Consider the following 18,730-nt stretch of genomic DNA (forward strand, 5'->3'; position numbering starts at 1 on the left):
GTGCATCCTGGGAGTCAACCCAGTGATCAGCCAGTGTGCACCGGCGTCTCTATTCATACATAGAACACATCAAAAGGCCAAAAGCTTGGGCACAAGGGGGCGTCTCAGCCCTGCAATTCTAGAACCTATAACCTTAAAAAGTCTTCCTTGTGTGTGACTAAGGTAGATTGGGGCATGGTGGTTCACGAGGCAATCCTAACACTTGGGCAGTGGGTGGGGCTGAGGCAAGATGAATAACGTGAGTTCTAGGCCAGCCTAGATTCTATTAAACAACAATGATGATGAAGAGAAGAAGGAAGGGTGGGATAAAGAGGGGGAGCAGGGGAAGGATGGGGGTGGGGAAGAGTGTTCATGGATATCCTGTCGGGTCCCGAATATGATATTTGGAATATAGGACTCAGCTCAATTCCAGGAGCTCGATTCTCCTATTGCCTTTTAGATGTTGGCTGGCTACCTCCGGACACCCTGGCCACAGTGGAGAACGGTTTGCAGTTTGTGTAGCAATAGACCTGGGCCCTGGTTGGGCCCACACCCATCCTGAGGACTAGAGAGACATGCCTGGGGATGAGTGGGATGTGCCAGAAGGCTAAGTGAGGACATGCAAGTTTAGGGGTGTCTCGGGGATTAAAGGAAATATTTGATATCAGCTCTATACATGATAACAGATGTCTTCTGCCAGTATCCCCATTTTTGGAAAGCTATTTAACAGGATGCTTGAATAAACTGTGGTCTCCAGTATCGACTGAGAGCCCTCCTGAAATGGCAAGATGTCTCTGTCTGGTCCTTAACGTCGCAGGGTAGCTAGGACTTCCCTGATCCATACTCCCCCTCTCAGGGTCAGACCCGGGACTGTCCGGCTGGTTCTGAACACAATCCTAAAGACATTTGTCCAGAATAGATGACCCCTGCAGTTTAGGACTAACACAGTCTAGACCCCGGCAATATCCCATAATAGGAATACCTGTGCTCGTCCCTCTAAGTAGTAAACATTTGACCTTCTGGAATAAATCCATTCCGTGACTGGGCATAACATGTTAAAGTTGCCAAGACAAAACCTTCAAGATTCCCCTGATGTCTGGGCAGACAGTGTTCATAGCATATCAGCCAGGCAGAGTGGACAGGGGAATGACAGCATTCAGAGACAGGGTTGTTCAGGAGCTAGTCCAAGGGCCTTCTCGGTGCACAAGTGACTCACAGCAGACACAGAGAATGAGTCACACCTTATCATACACAGCGAATGAGTCACACCTTATCATACACAGCAAATGAGTCACACCTTATCATACACAGAGAATGAGTCACACCTTATCATACACAGAGAATGAGTCACACCTTATCATACACAGCGAATGAGTCACACCTTATCATACACAGAGAATGAGTCACACCTTATCATACACAGAGAATGAGTCATACCTTATCATACACAGAGAATGAGTCACACCTTATCATACACAGGGAATGAGTCACACCTCATCATACACAGAGAATGAGTCACACCTCATCATATACAGAGAATGAGTCACACCTTATCATACACAGCGAATGAATCACACCTTATCATACACAGAGAATGAATCATACCTTATACACAGCGAATGAATCACACCTTATCATACACAGAGAATGAGTCACACCTTATCATACACAGAGAATGAATCACACCTCATCATACACAGAGAATGAATCACACCTCATCATACACAGAGAATGAATCATACATCATCATACATAGAGAATGAATCACACCTCATCACACTCTAGTTACATGAAAAACAGCAGTAGTGCAAAGCTTGAAGCCTGTCTTTTTAACAACTGATCAGGAGTAGCTGTCCCAAGGGTGTTGGATTGTTAACTTGGGAAACACTTTTTGGACATTACAGTCTCTTGTTTGTCTATCTGTAAATATCACCCTTACTAGGAACAACAGCGCCTGAAACCCGGTACTGCTCTGCAATCGTGCAGCCATGGCCAAAGCCCATTGGTCTGTGCAGTGAGGCAGAACCAGCAATCCAGTCTCTCAGGCAGGGTTTGCTGGGAAACTTCCCAGGGAGCCTTTCCTGCATTGCTCCCTTTCTCCACGCTGCCTCCATTTCCCATGCAGCTCTCAAAGAGGAGACTGTGTAGAGATGGAGTCAGGAACTAAGCTTTAAGGTTTTGTGGAGAGGGTGCGGGAAACACCAGAACACCACTGTGCATGCGTGCATGTGGGACATAGGGACACTGCTGTGCAGACATGTACATAGGAACACCAGAATACTGCTGTGCACGCATGTATGTAGGAACACCAGGGCACTGCTGTGCACGCATGTATGTAGGAACACCAGGACACTGCTGTGCATGCATGCATACATGTGTGAACACCAGGACATCAGTGTGCATGCATGCATGTGGGCACCTGTGTGGTAAGTCTGTTGTTGAGGTTGTAAACTGCCAGGTATGGTTTAAAATTTCAAGACGCTTTCAAACAAAGGGTGGGCAGGAATTGAAAATCCATCTACAGGACAAAAAAAAATTCATGGCAGTTCCAGCAGTGATAAGACTAAACGTGTTGACCACGCTCGTTCTGTCTTCCTGTCTCATAAAACTTTCAACAGCCACAAAGACAATGGGGATAAAATTAAACAACAGCTAATGAAAAGCTGTAGGAAGCAACAAATGTTTTACGATTTTAAGATATGCTGAGCACTGCTTAAGAACTGAGATGAATCTAAAATAAACCTTCCTGGGGAACATAAGACAGGTGCATTGTGACAAGACATCACCTAGGAAACCTGGCTCCTAATGGACAGGATAAATACTTAGAAGGAGGACTTCAGAAAGTATTACCCCAAGATGAAAATGAACTCTGGAACCAAAGCTAGAACTGTATTCTGTGAGAACACAAGACTGATAAACACCGTGCACAGACATGTCTGTTAACCTCCAAGGCCCATCGGCACTTAGCGCTGAGAAAACAATCTAATGTTGATCTAGACTACAGTCACATGGGCACATGGGTGGGCGAGGGGGCTTGGCAAGTAAGCATTTGCCTGAGAGCCTGAGTTAGAGTCCCAGCATCCATGTAAAAGTGGAAAGAGAGAAGCAACTCCATAAAGCTGTCGTCAACATGAAGGCCATGATGACTCCTCTGTAGCTGCTGTCTGACCTCCGTGTGAAGGTGTTACATAAGCGGTTCTTGCCCGGCTGACCCTGAGGCTCTTGAGCCCCAAATAAACACATGGACACTATATTAGTCATGAAACTGTTGGCTGGTGGCTGGTGGCTTGGGCTTCTTATTGGCTAGCTCTTTCTTAATTATTAACCCATTTCTATTCATCTAAGTATTTCCACGTGGTCTTAGCTTTCCAGAGAACGTCTCGTGCATCCTCTCTTCCAGGCTCACATGGAGACTCCTCTCCACCTACACTTCCCAGAATTCTCCTCCTCTGGCAGCCCCGCCTATCCTTCCTGCCTGGCCACTAGCCGCACAGAGTTTTATTCATCAATAAATACACAGAAGGACAACCTTATCATGGAGGTCATGATGACACCTGTGTAGCTGTTGTCTGACCTCCACTGAAGGCCACAACACCTGTGTGCCCACACTCACACAGTATATGTGTACACACACACACACACACACACACACACACGCGTGCTGCACACATGCATGCGTGGTCTCTCAGTTTACATTGCTTTTTTAAAATAGAGCACATTTATTAACAGTACAAAAGCTACACTTATAATAACAATGTATCAAATCACACATAGTTAACACAGCAAAAAAGAGCAACTCCTTCCTTGATATTCTGATGCAGTATCTTCAACGCCTGTCCTATACACACCTTAACACATACCCACATAAGGCATTCATTTCATAGGCAGAAAAAATGACATCATTGAAACAGATTTCCTGGTTTTCAGCTTTATGTTCTACAGATACACTTCAAATACAAAAAAACAAAAAAGTCAACAAAAGCTAAGCATGGTTACACATATATCTAATCCCTGCACTAGAAGAAGCAGAAGCAGATAGATCTCTGTGAAATCAAGGCCAGCTTTCCTCTACATAGTGAGTTCCAGGCTGACCAGACCTACAAACTGAGACCCCCCAACTTAAAAAAAAAATAGCAAGAACACAATATTCAGCCTTTAATCCCAGCACTGGGGAGGCCAAGGCAGGCAAATCTCTGTGAGTTGGAGACCAGCCTATTCTACAAAGAGCTACTTCCAAGACAGCCTCCAAAGACATAGAGAAACCCTGTCTCGAAAAATGAAAACAAAAAGAACACAATATTCATTCATTCCTAAAATAAATGCATATATATCTTTTATTAATATTCTGTACAATGGCGAATACTTAGAAAGGTCTGAATTCTAACAAGCTGACCATCTAGCCTGCTTGCTTGAGTATGTTTTCAGTTCCCATGTGAATCACACTGATGTTTTTGGTCCACTAGTCCAATGGAGAGCGTTCTATTTCTTTTTCCTCTTCTTTGGCGGCTCATCATCTGAACTACTCTCTGTTCTGCAACTGCTGCTACTGGAGTCCGAGTCTGAGTCAGAGGAGGAGGAGGAGGAGGAGGAGGAGGAGGAGGAGGAGGAGGAGGAGGAGTAAACTGATGAGGAGGAGCTAGAGAGGTTATCATCCGAGTCACTGTCTTCTGAGGAGGATGAGGCAGATGTCTCGCTCTCTGATGAAGACTCACTGGCGGAACTGTCACTGCTAGAGGCACTGGAACTCGGGACACTCTTAGACCTCTTCTTCTTGGTCTTTCTGTCTGTATGCTTTGCTACAACAATCTATTTTCTTTCTCTTTTAAAGCTTTCTTCAGCTCCGCTGTTCTTGAAGGCCTGTGGAGGTACTTTCTTTTTCTTGTGCATTCATAAGTCCAATGTCCAAATTCCAAGCATTTCTGACATCTTACATGTTGCTTATTGGCTTCAGCTTGTCTGCGAGCTATCAGCTGATGCATGGGAGTCGCCATCTTCTTACATTGCTTTTTCATGAATTAATTCTTGAATGTTTTTTATTAATTCTTAGAGAATTTCATGTAATGTATTTTGAGGTGCTCAACCCCCCTCCCCCAACCCATTCCCAATTAACCCTCCCCTCTCTATCTACCAATTTTGTGTACTCTAGGAGAAAAATATCAAGTCCAATTTGTGCTGTCCATAAACTCTTGGGTATAGGTTCATCCGCCGGGGTGTAGTAGCCTACCGGAGGCACACCCTTAAAGAAAAATGACTCTCCCTCTCCCCAAAGCTATCAATTTGCATAGCCTCTTAGCTATGGGTAGAACTTCATGTCCCTCCCCAATCCATGCTGAGATTTTTATTTGCTTTGAGATTGTACAAGACTTATGCATGCTGTCACAACCAATCTTTTTCTTTTTTTAAATTTCTAAGTGTCTTCCCTTCCCTAGCTTCTCCTGTTTCTTGTTCTGGTACAGAGAGGGCTCCCCTGTTCTGCACACACAGCTGCCCAGGAAAATGCTCAGCTCATCTATACTTAATGTGGCTTTCCTGCTGATCCTTGAGGGTCTATGTCTCCCTACCATATCCAATAAGCATGATGGATCATATTCAATTTAGCTAATGTCGATCTGCAACTAATTACAGCAGCATTTCAAATCAGGCTGGAGTTATAGCCTTGTCAAGGTGCCCTTTTATAAACAGCCTTTTCTGCAGATTTACATACCAAGGAAGGTGAATTCAATTGTAAATATGAGGAAGTATGACTAAGCCACAACACTAGGGACTATGAGCCCCAGCCACCAAGAGAAAGGGGACTGTGGATCTGCAAAGAAAATGAAAAAGAAAGCTTCCACGTTCCAGCTGCTCATGTTATGCCAACATAACTGTAGCAGAGCAAGAAGACTCCACACTAACTGTAGCAGAGCAAGACTCCACACTAACTCATAAGAGCTACTGTTCCAGCATCCCACAGGGCATGGCCCTCGGCAAGGTACCCTCTCTTGATGGCAGGTCCCTCATCATCTGATGAGGAGGAGCAAGGATGAAATTTCAAAGGGATATTAAAAAAATACTAAGTGTCAGAGCAGCATGAGACGGAGTTCACGCAGATCTCCACAGGGACATGGGCAGCGTGTGCTGTGCTGTTCCAACAGGGCCTTTGAGGAGACAGGCCAAAGTGTCTACAACAGCCCTCACTCTGACCTCGACTGGGCTAGATACAAAACTAACTCCCTGTACCGGCGCCGGGTCTAGGGCAAAGGAATGTTGCTCGTGCCACCTGCCCTGGTTTCGTTTCTGTTGCCGTGATGGAACACCCTGACAAGAGCACCTGGGGGAGAAGGGGCTTATTTTCTTACAACTCCAGTTTATAGTCCTTTACAGAATGGAAGTCAAGGCTGGGGCTGGGTCCCATCCACAGTCCAGAGCAGGGAGAGACTAAATGCACGGACCCTGGTTCATTCACCGCTCTCAGCCAGCTTCCTCTTCTCTTATACTGCCTGGGACCTCCGCACACATTCTGCCTGGTAAATGGTGCCACCCACAGTGGGCTTTGTCTTCCCACGTCAATTAACAGTCAAAACAAACCCCCAGAGAAGGCCCATGGGCCAATGGGATGTAAGTGATCTCTCATTAAGATTGTCTTCCAGATGCTCCTTCTAGGGTTGTGTCAGGTTGATGCTTAAAACTCTTGTAAAATGGGGGTAGCTTTCTCCCATCGAATTGTGAATAAAAACATTAACTTAGACAGTAAGAGTAGGTCACTGAGCCCAGAATGCGTCTGACACTGTCACATACATTGCCTAATAAACGGTGGCTGTTTAAAGCGGTGTGATCATTCCTACCCAGCTCTGGAGTAAGGGAGACAGCAAAGCAACCAGAGAGGGAGAACTTGAGAATGACCTGGTGCAGCACAGTCTGCCTCTCCTCAGGAGACGTGAGCTGATTCAAAACTGAAGGGCTGCTGTCGCTCACGGATGCGAGACAGAAGATCTGCTGTGGCCAACAGGTCAGTTGAAAGACATTCCAAGGAGAGGCATAGAAGATTAGGGATTCTGTTGTCCAGCCAACTCCAAACGACCTGAGGTGATACCAGATGCTGGTCTGCCATCAGGAGCCACGTGAGGAGACTGTCGAAGATGTCAGCCTGGGGACTTGGGCTCAGCAGATGGAGCTGAGCCCGAGAATATAGATTCTCAGCAAGCAACCTGGGTGACAGTCAAGCACGGCCAGTGCCTCCCACCAAGAAAGAAGTCCTCCAAAAGCAAACAGCAGAGTTGCCACAGGGCCCAGCAATTCTGCCCCAGGGGCTGCTGCCCCAGAAGGAAGCCTCTGTGAACAGACATCTGCACACCTGCGTTCACTGCAGTTCATGCACAATTGTCCACTTAATCAGTTCGGGTGCCCGCCAATGGAGGAGCAGATGGTATACAACCTTTTAGAAGGGGGGATTTTTGTCATCGCAAAGTAGATGGACACGTAGGGTGCTAGGGAAAGGAATAAGCAGGGCACAGAAGGCAAACAGTGCAAGATGTCAACATACAATCAAAAACATTCAACTTGAGCAGAGAAGAGAAAATTACACGGGCTCTGGGTGGGAGGACATCGGGAGAAACTGGCCAATGGCTGTAAAGTTTCAGTTAGGTATGGATGCCAAGTTTTAAAGAGCCACTGGACACCATGGTGAGCATAATCAACAAGAATGCATTACACAGCTGAAATACTTTTATGTACACGTCATATAAAAAGTACCTAGCAGGGGCTAGGGAAATATACCTTGTGTATGTGAGAATCTGACTCTGGACACCCAAAGCCCATGATTTAAAAAAAAAAAAAGAATAGGCATGGTGCCATGCACCTGTAATCCTAGCCTGCAAGACGGGAGGTGACAAAGGGTCTCCGGAAGTCATGTATTGAATCCCAGGAAGTGAGAGACCCTGCCTCAGGATCAAATAGATGAGTCCCCTAGGTACCAGCAGCAGAGGCTGCGCTCTGAACCCCTCACACCTTCTCCCACATGGGCACCCCCCCACATAAGACACACATACACAAAACATCGAACAGTTCAAGTGACGGATGCATTACCTAACCCGATTTAATCGCTCCGCAACCTGCGAATACCGAAACATCCCGCTGCACATCACAAATGTGCACAACAGCTTGCCAGGCAAAGTTAACGTGAGACTTAAAAAGATATACTTTTAAAAATGAGAATGCAAGCCAGGCAGTGGTGGCACACGCCTTTAATCCCAGCACTCGGGAGGCAGAGGCAGGCGGATATCTGTGAGTTCGAGGCCGGGCTGGACCGATAGCCTCCAAAACAATACAGAGAAACCTTGTCTCGGAAAAACCAAAAAAAAAAAAAAAAATGAGAACGCAGAATGAAGCTGCAACTGCATAGTTTTTGCCTGGCCTTCAGAGCCGGCTCTGACGTAAATCACTCCCGAAAGCGGAGCTTCCCACCCAAGCCTACAGTCCCAGCAAGAATGGAGTGTGACTGGTTGTCAGCGGGCAGCTCCCCAGAGGGAATACTTCTTCAACCCAAGTGTCCCTTAAGGTCCGCGATTGTTCTTTTGGATCATGTCCTGGGCTAACGACGGCACTAGCAGTACTGGCCACTAAGTGGTTAACAGGCTGGGCACTGCACCAGCCTGCCTGTCCGTTAGCTCCCTTGCCCTCACTGAAGGTGAGAAACAGCCTGAGGAGATGACTCCCAGGTGAAGTACTTGCCACGCAAGTATGAGACCCTGAGTCCAATCCCCAGAACACATGGGAATTTTGGTTTGGTTGGTTGGTTTCGTTTGGTTTTTGTTTGCTTGTTTGTTTTTTAATCCAGGCGTGGCAGCCCCCTTGTACTCCCAACAATAACAAGATGTGAAGAAGCCATGGGGAGTCTCCTAAAACTCCCAGGCCTGCTAGCCTGGCCTACCAGGCAATGTCCAAGGCCACAAAGAGATGGTGTCTCAAACACAAAGTAAAGATGCCCCAAGAACACCTGAGGTTATCGTGCAACCTCTACATGCAGGCACTCATATGTGCACACACTCATGTAGGCACTCGTATGTGCATGTGCCCATGTGTGCAGACACTCACGTGTGCAGGCACTCACATGTGCATATGCCCATGTGTGCAGACACTCATATGTACATACACTCACATGTGCAGGCACTCACCTACACACACACACACACACATAAACACACACACAGGCACACACACTCGCACGCATGCACACACACACACACACCTGAAAGCCCAGCTTCAGGGGGAAGCAATAGGCTCATGGTCAAGCTAGTGAAATTTTGCCTGGTGCTAGCAGAGAGGGGAGTGCCGTTGTCTGACTCTGGCCAGGCCTCTCTCAGGCCTGCCTCACAGCCCATCAACCTGAGGAAGCCATGTCCCCTAGACCTCCCTGAGCCCTGAACTCACAGCTGCTGCTCCTGGGCTGGTCAATCAATAACCACTTAACAGAGTTGAAGTCACAGGGGTGTGGGGTGGGGTGGGGACGCCATACCTTTTCTCAGAAATACAAGACACATTTGCTACCCCATCTACTCTAGAAACTCCTCTTTACAGATGTTTATTGGACTGAGTGAGATGTCCCGTAAAATACTTGAACTGGAAAAACGTGCCATGTCCCATTCTCTCCTCTCGGTGTCACCAAGACGCTTGTTGGTTTTTCTATGCAATTGATTGTTTTCATCGACATAGCCAGCTCAAAGAATCTGGCTTTGTAAAAACCAGCATACCTTTCCCTTTATTGCATGGCACCCCTGGCCTTCTGTTTTCTCTTAACCCCCCCCCACAATCTTTTCTGAATCATCACAGACCAAGCCACCAACCCCCACAACAGGCTGACTTTTATGATCGGCATCTGCTCTACTCTCCTGGGTTCATCTCTGCACCACCGGGGAGAGGACCGCTCCTCTCCGCACCGCCATCCTCACCTCCACACTAGCCCTACCATCCCAAGTCCCCCGCCTGGATCTCATCCATGTGACAGCAGTCTTCTCAATCCCTGAAGCTCACTCAGTCCATCCCACCTGAATGACCCCCACATGTATCCCCACAATTGTAACAGTTATTAATGGGCACGCCACTTTCAAATCCCTTCTTCCGATTAACATGTAAGCATGATGTGACGGGGTGCAGAGTCGCGGTATTTGAAGCAAGCCTGCTGGGGCAGAGGATCAGTTCTCAACACAGAGAGCATGCCTGCACGCCTTCGGGCCTGAGTGTTCACTCCCAATTTGTGTGTGCAGTCATACATGCCATTGCATGTTCCAGTGGCACAATGGGCCCAGCACTCAGAGAGACACTCATGTAGTCCATGAATGAACACTGAGACACTCATGTAGCCCATGAAGGAACATTGAGATCTTTATCTACAAATCTTCCTGATGCATGAGGTTACAGCACATGGAGAAACTTCTTCTTAAAGGAAGGTTCGGACTTTTAATTGCTACAAGGCCTCCAACACCAATGGTCAGAGCTCCCCTCTGTCCTAGCCAATGCCCAGAAACACACGGGAACCAGCGTGCAAACTTAAGTGTCATTTGTAGACTCTCTCTTGTGCATGGGACAAATTGTAAAGAAGTTAGCATCTCAGCACCATTTGCAGTGGTTTCCATAGAGAATTCCCTCTTCTGGATCCTGTATCCAGTGGCTGGCAAGGGCTGGATAATTCCAAAGAAACCAGAATTATCCAGTTGGGTCCCTACACTACACAGGATACAAGGCTAAACAAATCACCATGGAAACCTTAAGGTGGTCTAACTAGCTTTGTTCTAAGTCCCCAAACTCTTCTTGTCTATAAAGTCATTGTCAGGCAACATACATAGAACCCTGCCTTTAGAAGGGTTTTTGTGAAATCTGAAGACTAGACTAGACATGAAAACAAATATACAGGAGTACAGAAAGGATAAACATCTTCTAAACCTCAAAAGAAAATAGAATAATTAAAAGGATAACAGTAATTAACTCAAAGCACAAGATGGTTGGTATGCCCTGCAAAGAAACCAAGACCCATGGATGAAAGGTCAGTGCCAATCATACCCAAGTGAAGACATCCCCGACTGGGCAGCATTTTAATTAAAAGAGAAAGTTGATTTCCCTGGGCTTATCTATCTTTACTATTGAGTGATCTTGACTCAGTCATCAATCTGTTGGTATTTAAGTGCCCGCTATCTTTGAGAACTCAGCACCATGGTCTCGAAGCAACAACAGTGCCTTTCTTCTGCCCTGCCATTTGCAATCCACCACAGGTCTCCATACCATGCAAAAACCAGCCCTCATCTCTGGGCCACTGCTGTTTGAGATGGGTCGTCGTTGCTCACCAATTAGACCCATTACTAATGAGCTTCGCTATGTCTCCTTACCCTATTCCCTTAAGATACAAATACATGACACCCTGCCTCAAGTGAACAGGGTGGGAATCGAAACGGGAAGACATCTGATGTCCTCCTCTGACCTCCACAAGCATGCACAAGGACTTAAACACACACACACACACTACATATCACATGCACACATCACACAGGCACACACTTCACACACAGGCACACATACAGGCACACACATATGCACACATCACTTAGGCACACATCACACACACACATGTACACAGACATGCACATCACACACACACATCACACAGGTACACTCTTCACACACACACACACACACACACACACACACACACACACACACGACCAAGCATTCCCAAGCAGCACTGGGCAGCTCCTTCAAGCACACAGAGATTCTCTACATACAAGTGCCAGTAGTCATGCAGTTAGCACACATCCATTGGTTCAGTTTCTCCAAGGACGTTCAGGTCAATAGAGACTTTGCCATGAAGTGAGATTTTAGAACTCATATTCCTCTGATTTTCATTCTAGCATCATAAATTATGGAGCGTGTGTCTGTAGTGTAAGACAGACTAGAGATATAATCCGGGGATGCCTTAATGTTCTGTAGAGGCTGAGAAGAAAAATGGACCAAACCTGGCTCGGAGGAACCAGCTTAGGAATGACAAGGCAAGACACATTTGAGCTAAGCCAGAAAGGACCACGACGATCTTGAGAAACAGATGTGGGAGTTAAGAAGACCTCCATGTCAAGGGACAGGTAAATATTAATAATGAAGACAAAAGAAAAGCCACACTGGCCCGGGGACTCTGCTGTGTTAGTCACTGCCCTGAGGTTTTCCCTTCACAGCTCTCATTTCCCTCGATCTCACAAGGTATGACCACATCGCAATATCCCAGGTGAGCAACAGAATAAGGCCCTGCCACAGGTGAGAGATTCAGACGGGGACAGCCTAGCAGTGGGGCTGATAGAAAACCAACCGAGCTCTAATTTTGATCTATTAGATAGGCAATGCTTTTTTTTTTTTTGTACTAATAACCGTGAGTGGCAAGCTATAAGAAAACTAGCTGAAGCCACTGCCAACTTTTATACTTTTCTTGATGGGCATACAGATGGCATGCATTGAGTCTTTTAAGATGCAGATTAATGCCACAGGAATACAAAGCTCAAATGATTTTTCCCTGAGGAATTATCGAGGACTTCTGGTAACAGTAGACTAATAAGCTCATGAATTCTTTTACTCAGAACAATGAAGAACCTACACAGATTGCTTTTAAATCAGCTTGAATTCATCGGTTAAGCGGCAGTGCGGAGAGGCATTGTGGGTCAAATCGCATACTCAGAGGGTGCGTCCAGCAGCCAGGCAGCTCTCCCTTGGGACATTTGCCAGTTCCAGGACTAATCTAAGAGGCTGAAGGTCTGAGCCTTGCTTCTGACAGCTTCTTGGATTTAAGGAAGCACAGACAAATGTCTAGAGGTGATAGAAGGCATGGCCCTGGTAGCCCTGCTTTTAGCTGGAACTACACCGGCTTTCAGCTAAAGGGAACGAGAAAATGATCTTACCATAGGGCTCTCCAGCCATTGTTCATGTGAGACTGTTGCTGTGCATACGCGCGCACAAAAAACTGGATAGTCTATGAAGAAACGCAATGCTTGACTCTAAAATATCTGTATAATATTCACAAAGAGCATCTAGTACACAATTAAACATCACATGAGAAAAAGAATCTATGTGAACAATGAAAGTCAGAGAGACTAGGAGACAGAGACCCTAAGAGGAGACACACAGAGACCCACAGAGACCCCGGACTGCAAGGTATTTAAAGAAGACAATAAATAATTACACTCAGTGTATTTGACAAGATAAAAGGAAGGATCAAGAATATCAGGAGAAAATTCAAAGTATAAATTAGGCCAAATGGCAATCCTAACTCTGAAAAACTAATAACTGCTATGGTTTGGATGTTGAATGTCCCAGAAGCTCTTGCATTAAGGCTCTGTCACCAGATAGCACTGGGGGAAGGGGCTAGAGGAAGAGGAGGAAACTATTGGGCAGTCCTTAGGTCATCATGGGATGTAGTCATCCTTGAGGTGTCTATGGGGTCTCTGTCACTCTTCCCTCCCTAAGATATGTTCACTCTGGGCCGCTGTCCTTACCAGAGGCCCAAGCCAATGGGGCCACATGACTCAGACTTAGGTCTCTAGAACTATAAGCCAAACCAACCCTCTCTTTAGCAGCCCATTCATCTGCGTCTGTTACAGGAACAGAAATGCACTCATTCAAAAACCAAAGCCAGAACGTACAGGAAGTTTTAAAAGTAATTGAGCAGAACAAAAGAGTAAGTTGGGAAAGTAGGAGAAAAGTCAAAAGATTTTTTTAAAAGTCCCAAAAAAGTCAAGTATGGACAAGTGAAAGGTTGGAAAACACAAAAAGAGGGTATAAAAAAGAAGATGGAGAGGTGAGGGCTAATCTGTCTTTGACATTGAAGAGAAGGGAAGTGGGGAGGCTGTCAGAGGGAGGGTCTCACTGTATAGCCTAGGCTCATGGTCTTTCTGCTCCAGTCTCCTGAGTAGCTGAGACTGCAGACTTCTTTTGGTGTTTTGTTTTGTTGTTTTGTTTTGTTGGCAAGGTTTTACTGTATATATCCAGGCTTGCCTTGAACTCACTATCACCCTGCCTTAGGCCTGTACTACCACACCAGGCCGTAGCCAGCATCATTAACAGCAGAAAGCTGACCCAGTGCGGTTCCCAGGCTGCAGTGACAAGGTAACAAGGGTCTAGGAACTAAAGCATGGTCTTCCTGGCCACCCAACCCTCCAGAGAGGCAGCATGAGAAAGCATAGGCAGGGAGGAGCAGGGAGCCCGCAGGCCAGCCTAATCACATGGGGGAGCCAGCAGGCCGGGTCATCGCCTCAAGGCAGCAGGTGCCAGACAAAAGTTCAGACTCCCCCTCCAGGGACAGCGCCTGCTCTACAGAGCGGGGTAGACCAAGTCCAAGGAGGCAGAGTGATAGCCGGCTCACACTCAGGTGGAAAATCACCCTCCTGTCACAGGGCAAAGTATTTAGGGCCCTTGGAAGATGAAGAGAAGCTACCACCATCAGCGTGCCTTGCTCTTGGTGACTCTCAGCCTGGCACCTGCTGGTTGGGCTGCTCTACATTACTCAGCCAAGCAGGAAGGTGATGCCTCGGGCCAGCACACCCAGACGGTGACCCAGAGACGCGTGGCCTTCCTCTTTCTCCACTCTGCAAAAGCAACAAGCACCAAGGTTTCCCTAGGGGAGGGAGAGCCTCGTCCCTCACAGCCCCATGTAACCCAGGAAGGATGCCAGGTCAACGCCCTGCCAAGGGCTCCCACACGCCCTTCCCAGGCCTCCTCGGCTCACCTAGTTCCCGATTTTCTGTCCTCTGACCCTGAGCTAATGTGCAGACACGCTCCCAAGCAGCCTCCAGAGCAGATGATCACTCACAGATGGAGAATGACGCAAACGGAGGCCATCTACATAAGCGAGGCAAGCTGAAACAAAAGCGGTCATTTTTTTCAGCTTGAACCACCAAGAGGGCAATATCCACAGGCGGGACCCAAGTCCACAGGCGCTGGCGATTCCATCCAGCTCTTTCCTGAGCCAGACCTGAGCTGGGTCCAATCTTGTCCCTTCAAGACTCACTGCCACCACCACACACACAAAGACCCTGCCATCCTGTCTCCTCCTCTTTGGTGGTCTCCATTTGGCACACAGCCCGCTACATAACTAAGACATCACCGGGGAAAATTAAAAACTCAGTGTACTTTTTTAAATGACAAATAAAGACCGGGGACAAATCATTAAACTCCATGTACTTTTTTAAATGACAAATAAGTCGGTAGTTTCTTCATTCTTCCTACACTCTCCCAGAGTAAGAATCTAGACCAGAGGGTGACTACAGTCTTGGGTCAGGAATGCTACAACTTCAGCCAAAGGTGAGATCTGAGAGGGTATGAAGTATGAGCCACCAAACCATTAATCAGAAAACTAGCTAAAGGGACTTCACTCCAGTCTTGGGGAAAGGGGAAGCATGCCCCTCATGGCCACCCAACCTCCTCTACCTGTCACCAATCCAGCCCTTCCCTCCCGTTATGTTAATGCTAGCTTTTCTCAAAAGGGAGGCCCTGGGGACCAGTGGGGTCTGCCCCTCACTGGATATCAGATCAACATCAGAGCTGCCTCCTCCCCGCCACCAAGCCCACCGTACCCGATGCCCAGCTTCTCTCCCGTATCTTACAAGCCAAGGCGTGTACACACACATTAGCAGCCAGTGTGGTGTACCCCTGTTTCATCAGCCCTGTCATAGGGAAGGATGGAGAAAGGGCAGGAGGGGCACCAGCAGTCCTGTGAGCAGGTGACTCCGGCTTATGGGCGGGGCAGGTCCCCCTGTGCCTGCCTTCTTACCTGCGATCCCCCATCTCTGATCTCCAGGGACCTCCATTCATTGTCAGCTAAACACCTCACCTCCTCCCCTCTCCTCCCGCAGCACTGAGGGTCAAAGGGCAGGTCTCTTGTCTGTACAAAGGGCTGAGGGAGGTAAGGGCCAATGCAGAACAGACTTAGAGCCCAGCTGGCAGGAAACTCAGAGTGACATGGACCAGGCTGCAGCTGGGACCACAGTGACACCAGGAGGACCAGGGACCCAACCCCTGGAAGGCACACTCGCAGAAGTCACCCAAAACTTTAAAACTTAATCCAGGAACTACTACTATGAGGTGTTAAGACCGCTGGTCCCAAGCCCTTTGCCGACACGAAGCCTGCAGATAGCAGACACCTTTCCCATTACCAATCCATCCCTCGAACCCAAAAGTCAGAGCGCATGCATCGCTGGGTACTCAGAACCAAAGGCTTTCCAACCCAACGCACACAGTGCCTGAGGACAAGCTCTCTGTCCTGTCAGCCTCCAGGCTGTGGGGCCACACTTCCGCATGGGTTTGTAGCTCTGCCAGATCTAACGTGAACCCAAGGAAGCTGAAGACCTGTTCCGTTTAGCTGCAAAATCCCAGCACCGCTACTATAAATAGCAGTACCTGGCTTATTTTACTAACCTAAGTGGCTGCGTGTGTGTGTGTGTGTGTGTGTGTGTGTGTGTGTGTGTGTGTGATATATGTGTGTGTATGTGTACATGGGTGTATGGTGTGTGCATGGTATATGTGTGTGCATGTATTTATGGCATGTATGTGTGTGTGAACATGCGTGAATGGTATGTGCAGTACATATATGTAGGTGTCTGTGTGTGTATATGTGGACTTGTGTGTACAGTGTGTGCATGCTATGTATTTGCGTGTATACATGTGTACATGGCATATACGCATGTGTGAGTGTACGCAGGTGGGCACAGTACACAGAAGATGGTGTGTGCATGGTATATGTGTGTATATGTGTGTGCATGTGTTTATGGCATGTATGTATGTGTGTGAACATGCGTGTATGGTATGTGCAGTACATATATGTAGGTGTCTGTGTGTGTATATGTGGACTTGTGTGTACAGTGTGTGCATGCTATGTATTTGCGTGTATACATGTGTACATGGCATATACGCATGTGTGAGTGTACGCAGGTGGGCACAGTACACAGAAGCTAGCGGAAGGCATCTGGTGTCTTACTCTGTCGCTCTCCACCTTATCTTTTGAGACGGGGTTTCTCACCGAAACTGAAGCTCAGTTCCAGCTAGGCTGTCTGTCCAGCCAGCTCCTAGCAATGGGGCTACAGTCGTGCAGTTACACCTTGCTGTTTTCTTTTTTACCTGTGTACTAGGATTTGATCTCAGGTCCTCTGGCTCTTACAAACACTCTGCTCACCGAGCTCCCATAGCCCCTCAAGCGTTGGATTATTTATCTATTATAATAAAGAATTTAATTTCCCATGTGTATATGAAACATTCTCTTTGAATTATCCGAGCCAATGGCACAAAGGTTTCTGAAGATGTATTCACAGAGGAAAATACCTCCCAATATCTCTGCAATTCACACTGAAGAATGCCAACACCCCTACCAGAGACAATTCTGAGCCTGTAGATGATCTGTCCAGACTCATTTAATCTCCTTGCGAAACTCAGAAGCCACCCAGGAATTAGTCTTTGAAACGCTTGCACACACCTGTAATACCAGCACTGAGGAGGCTGAGGCAGGAGGATTACAAGTTTAATCCAGCTAACTATATTACAAGTGCCAGGCTAACTACACAGACCGTGTCTCAAGAAAAAAAATAGTATTTTAAGACACAGCACACCAATACAGCAGAGGCTGTTCTGGGTCTAGTGTGTGTGTGTGTGTGTGTGTGTGTGTGTGTGTGTGTGTGTGTGTGCATGTGCGTGTGTGCGTGTGTGTGCGCACGCATCAAGCTGTGTCTTCCATACTCTAACGGCATCTGGTGGCAAAGCTACCCCTCGACTGGAGAGTAACATGGCCGTTTGGTTTCCCTACAGGGAGCCACCGGTGTCTCAGCAACTGCTGACGCTGAGCTGAAGGCATATGCACAGTGACGCCATCAGCCGTGGCTACCTACCACGGATGGGAGTAGATCCTTCCTTCCTTGGCTGTCCTTTCCCCCAGAGGGTGTGCCACGCCTCAGCTAAGCCTCCAGATGGCTGCCTTGATGCCCACTGTTAATCCTCCTGCCCTCTGTCATCTGAGACGATATAATCCCAGGGCTGAACATGCTGGCCTATCAAGCAAGCCACCTTATCTTAATCCGAAATGGGGGAGACCTTCCCACCGAGCACCAGCTGCGTAGCAATCTATGCCTCTCTCAAAGAGACTTGCATTTCAAAAGGAGACATTGGCTCCTAACCAGCCCAGGGGCCCCTTCCTGCCACAGGCGTCCATTTCAGTGTCCGCCTGAGCACATCCTATGCCCAGCGTGGTTGGGGAGCATTTACAAGATGAAAATTCCAAAGCAACAGACCCCCACAACCAAGGCACTCAACCCCAGCACGTACCTAAGTAGCCCAATCAACAGCCACCTCCAAACTCATTGCCACACTCACCCAGAAAGCAGAATGAGAGGAGATGCATCGGTTACCACCAGTTCAGTCAGCAGCCCGTGAGACGGTCAGCACCCGGGCAGATAAAGAGAAGGCCCCCACCCTCAGAATATCCAACAACACTTGAGTGCCAAAGGGAAGGTTCCCGGTGCAGTGGCCATGCATGGCTTCCTCTGTTGCCTCCCCTCCCTGAGCCAGCAGCTGCACTCCACATGGAGGAGGAGTGAGCCTCTGGTCTCTTCTACGCCCCCTCACAGACATGCAGGACCTCTGGGCCTCCAGAGGACAGGGTCGTCAGGCAGGATGCCCACGGCGCATGCTCCCTCTGCTGTGGTCACACCGCTCATGCTGCCTCCCACCCACTCGGGGACTCTTGTGCTGACCGCCCGCATGT

The 18,730-nt window shown here is 47.7% G+C and overlaps 1 protein-coding gene and 1 pseudogene across 2 annotated transcripts in view; both read right to left on the reverse strand.

Moving 5' to 3' along the window:
* Kcnh1 (potassium voltage-gated channel subfamily H member 1) overlaps positions 1-18,730 on the reverse strand; it is a 285,008-nt gene that overhangs the window by 189,831 nt on the left and 76,447 nt on the right. The window lies entirely within an intron of this gene.
* On the reverse strand, positions 4,287-4,990 carry LOC106022216 (annotated as a pseudogene).

Source organism: Mesocricetus auratus, unplaced genomic scaffold (assembly GCF_017639785.1).
Source record: "Mesocricetus auratus isolate SY011 unplaced genomic scaffold, BCM_Maur_2.0 Super-Scaffold_100676, whole genome shotgun sequence".
Lineage (NCBI taxonomy): Eukaryota > Metazoa > Chordata > Mammalia > Rodentia > Cricetidae > Mesocricetus > Mesocricetus auratus.